The following is a 4,981-nucleotide window of genomic DNA, read 5'->3' as shown; positions in this document are numbered from 1 at the left end:
GCCGTCGTGGAGCTGTCCGGGAGGAGGGTCCTTCCCTTCTTGGACCCTTCGGCCTCCCCTGATGGGGCGGCCATCCTTTTCCTGTCCCGCGCCCCGGCTAGGGGGGAGAACTTTCCTCTTCCTCCTCCTCGTTTTCGTGGGAGGAGTGCGCCTTGGTGTTTTCGGACGATGAGTCTGATATAACCTTGCGCCGGAGACCCTTCCTGGTCCCCGTGGCCTTCTTCTTGGCCTTCTTCTCCGGCACCTCATAAGGCGCCGGAACCAGCATCTCCATTAGGAGAGCATCTGCTGGATCTTCGGGCAGGGGGGCTGGATAATCGATCTGCTCCACTGCCGCTACCCAGTCCTGTTAAATGGTGTGGAGGCTTAGATCCCACATGGTTATACTGGGGAAAAGAACATCTTATGAGATATAAAAGACTTACCGGATTGGCAGGGCGCTTTGCGCTGAGTCCGCGGTCCTCTGTAAGGGGAGGAGGTACCTCGGCGCCCTTGAACAGCACCTTCCAGATGTCCTTGTGCGTCGTGTCGAAGAGCTCTCGCAGCGTCTAATGCTTAGCCGGGTCGAACTCCCACAAATTGAATGCCCGTCTTTGACACGGGAGGATCCAGCGGAAGAGCATGACTTGGACCACGTTGACAAGCTTGATTTTCTTGCTTATCATGTTTTTGACGCAGGTCTGGAGTCCGGTCAGCTCCACCGATGAACCCCAGGATAGGCCCTTCTCTTTCCAGGAGGTGAGCCGCATGGGGATTCCGGATCAAAATTCTGGGGCCGCCACCCAGTTGGTGTCGCGTGGCTCGGTGATGTAGAACCACCCCGATTGCCACCCCTTTACAATCTCCACATAGGAGCCTTCGAGCCAGGTGACGTTGGGCATTTTGCCCACCATGGCGCCTCCGCACTCCGCTTGTTGGCTAACCACCACCTTCGGTTTAACGTTGAAGGTCTTCAGCCACAGGACGAAGTGGGGCCTGATGTGGAGGAAGGCCTCACACACGACGATAAACGCCGAGATGTTGAAGATGAAATTGGGGGCCAGATCATGAAAATCCAGCCCGTAGTAGAACATGAGCCCATGGACAAACGGGTGGAGGGGAAATCCCAGTCCGCGGACGAAGTGGGTAAGAAATACCACCCTCTCATGGGGTTCTGGAGTAGGGACGATCTGCCCCGCATCTGGTAGCCGGTGCGCGATATCTGCGGCTAGGTATCTCGCTCCCCGGAGCTTTGTGATGTCCTCCTCCATAACGGAGGAGACCATCCACTTGCCCCCCGCTCCGGACATGCTTGGAGTGGTTTTGAGGAGAAAATGCGAACTTGGGCGCTGGAGCTCGAGTGCGCAAGAATGGAGGAGCAAGGAAGAAGAAGGTGTGGGTGAAAAAGATGAATCCTTGTCCCTTTATAAGGGCGGAAGAAACTACGCGCCTCCCCACCTGCCTGGTAAACTCGCTTATTCCCGAAGTGTTGTAATTGATGGCGCGGTTGGGTTACCCACACCCGTATTGATGAGAATCCCGTGATAGGGGGACACGATCTCTGCTTCGACAAGACATGCCAAGAAAACCGCCTCGCAATATGTGCAGTAGCTGGTTAGGAGAAACGGTTTGAATAATGATCGGGCCGTGGCGTGATGTCACGCTATGAAACTTGTCAGCAGATTAGATTTGTGAAAATATTATACTCTCTACGGTGGTATGTGGAATTTATTTTACAGAGCCGAACACGATCCTTGTGTTTAAAATCTTCTATGGAGTATTCGGAGGAGGAACCCGCCTTGCAATGCCGAAGACAATCTGCGCGCCGGACTCATCGTCATTGAAGCCTGGTTCAGGGGCTACTGAGGGAGTCCTCGATTAGGGGGTCCTCGGACAGCCGGATTATATACTTTAGCCGGACTGTTGGACTATGAAGATACAAGACTCAAGATTTTGTCCCGTGTTCGGATGGGACTCTCCTTTGCGTGGAAGGCAAGCTTGGCAATACGGATATGTAGATCTCCTCCCTTGTAACCGACTCTGTGTAACCCTAGCGCCCTCCGTGTCTATATAAACCGGAGGGTTTAGTCCATAGGACAAGAACAATCATAATCATAGGCTAGCTTCTAGGGTTTAGCCTCTACGATCTTGTGGTAGATCAACTCTTGTAATACTCAGGTCATCAATATCAATCAAGCAGGAAGTAGGGTATTACATCCATCGAGAGGGCCCAAACCTGGGTAAACATTGTGTCCCCCGCCTCCTGTTACCATCCGCCTTAGACGCACAGTTCGGGACCCCCTACCCGAGATCCGCCGGTTTTGACACCGACAACCCCCCTCCCTCAGATAGACAATTGGGCTATGGCGCCCCCCCAAAGCCCAATCCGAATTGGGAAGGGGGCCGACCACCTTTTCCTTCTCTCCCTCTCCCTCTTCCTTCTTCTCCTACTCCAACTAGGGAAGGGGGAAAACCTACTCCTACTGGGAGTAGGACTCCCCCCCTTGGGCGCGCCATAGAGAGGGCCGGCCTTCCCCTCCACTCCTTTATATACGGGGGAGGGGGGCACCCCATAAACACACAAGTTGATTGTTTAGCCGTGTGCAGTGCCCCCTCCACAGATTTCCACCTCGGTCATATCGTTGTAGTGCTTAGGCGATGCCCTGCATCGGTAACTTCATCATCACCGTCATCACGCCGTCGTGCTGACGAAACTGTCCCTCGACCACAGCTGCATCTATAGTTCGTGAGACGTCACCGAGCTGAACGTGTGCAGATCACGGAGGTGCCGTACCTTCGGTGCTAGGATCGGTCGGATCGTGAAGACGTACGACTACATCAACCGCATTGTCATAACGCTTCCGCTTTCGGTCTACAAGGGTACGTAGACAACACTCTCCCCTCTCGTTGCTATGCATCACCTAGATAGATCTTGCGTGATCGTAGGAATTTTTTTGAAATACTACGTTCCCCATCAGAAAGTGCTAGAGAGGGGGTACACGGACGTAGGGGAGCCGGTGGACATGACCAAACGAGCCAAAGCTGGCCGGAGCAGGCCTGCCGATGAGAACAGTGCGCAAACCACCATTTTGGCCGGCTACACTCATGGTCACCACGGCCATACTTGTCCTGACATTATCTTGAATGTTAAATCATGTCAACAGGACGTCTCACTGCTCATATAGATGAGATATGTGGCTGGAATCAACTAGAAGCCTCTGCTGTGGGAGAAACCTGCACAAACAAGTTCCAGCAGCAAACAGTTTGATGGAAAGACTAGACAGTGCACAACCCCCTTAGGCATGGGATTTGGGTGAGTGTGGTCATCTACTAAGGTGACCACTAAGCCAAAATATCAGCCCAAAAATATGAGGCGAGCTAGTACTTGTTGTGCAAAGTGCCAAACTGGCCAGAAATGCAAAAGAGGGTGCTGGGGAAAATTGGCTAAATGAACATAACTGAAATTTGGTGGCGACCAATGATTTAAGCTATTTAATGAGCTGGTAAAGTTTCAGCTCGTTTGGATACTCCATGAAGGTACTTCCTTCACAAAGTGAGAATCTAGACACAAACTTGAGAAAATTGTAGAGGAAGATTGGATGAATGGATTGAGCTGATTCTAGGTTTGAGTTAGCGATTTATCAATGTGGACCACTCTGCAAAATTTCAGCTCAAATGGATTAAGGAATTAGTCACTTCCTTCACAAAGCTTCAGACAGGGCAAAAACTTGCTTTGGATCATGTGCTCAAATTCTGGACTACGAAACAAAGGTTTTGGGTGGAAATGATCTAGATATAGCAAGTACCAGCTCCAAAAATTATTTGGGAATTTTCCTGGCTATAGAAATGGTAGTTTCTTTGGAAAGTGGCAGAAATGAAATATTGGCTTAAAATAGGAAAAGGCAATTTACCTTATTTAAATATGGCAAATATTTTTGCCAGAGCTTGGGATAGACATAAAGATCATCTCCACAAATTTTCATAAACTGTAGAGATGTCTAGCTATGCCTCTGGATTTAATTCCTCAGATAGACAAAAGAAGGAATTAATCCTAGATAAAAAATATTGCATATGACTTGGCAATATTTTTGCATATCCAGGGTGCAAAGATATAGAATGATTTCTGAGAATTTTGGAGGCTCAATAGAACAAAGGAAATGGGGACTCCTTTGTAATCACAAAGGCAAGATTCAAATCCCAAAACTTGGAATTTAGGGTTTGAATGGGTTTTGATGGAGTTTGAGATGATTCAAATGAGGTCCTGCCCAACATAAAAGGCAGAGGCAAGGTTTATAAAGATTGAAAATTTTCCTGGATTCTCAGAATCATCCAGCAAACTCCGGAGAAAGATTTTGAAAAGAGCGCTAGGAAGGAATAACAGTGCACATGATGCTCATAATTTTATTATGTCAAAGAATGGCAGTTGATGTGACCATGAAGAAAAAACACCTACCACGTAGATTTCCACCCCTTGTCATAGCTCAACAAAGACGTTTTGGAACAGTAAAATATCAATATTATTGATACATGTATGCATATTGCAACGGAATGTGATGGGTGTATAAATACTTATTTTTATGGGATATACTTGTCATTGTTGCGATTTGAGTTCAACTATGTGAATAAGGTGATATGAGTACATATTTGCACTTCCACATATTGTTGGCCTATTTGTATGGACAAAAAACACTGGCCCAATGGAGCTTGGCAAACCGCCCCCATTTGTTGCAACAGATAACACTGCCCCAAACATAGCCCAAATGTGGGGTGGGTATGCAGCTATTCGAATACATTTCACTACAAAAAAAAGACACATCCGTGACATTTTGGGCCTAACGAATTTTTTTCTGTCATACATATGACACTTCTATGACGATAATTGTGACAAAACCCGGTATCATCATAGATGTGGTGGGCTCCTACTTCTATGACAAAAAATCATGACAGAAAATGGGCTTTTCGTCCTGGGCGGGCCGGAGACGCAACTGCATGACATTCTTTG

The sequence above is a fragment of the Aegilops tauschii genome, chromosome 7 (genome assembly GCF_002575655.3).
Source record: "Aegilops tauschii subsp. strangulata cultivar AL8/78 chromosome 7, Aet v6.0, whole genome shotgun sequence".
In the NCBI taxonomy this organism is placed as follows: Eukaryota; Viridiplantae; Streptophyta; class Magnoliopsida; order Poales; family Poaceae; genus Aegilops; species Aegilops tauschii.
Note: the sequence above shows the minus strand (reverse complement) of the source record.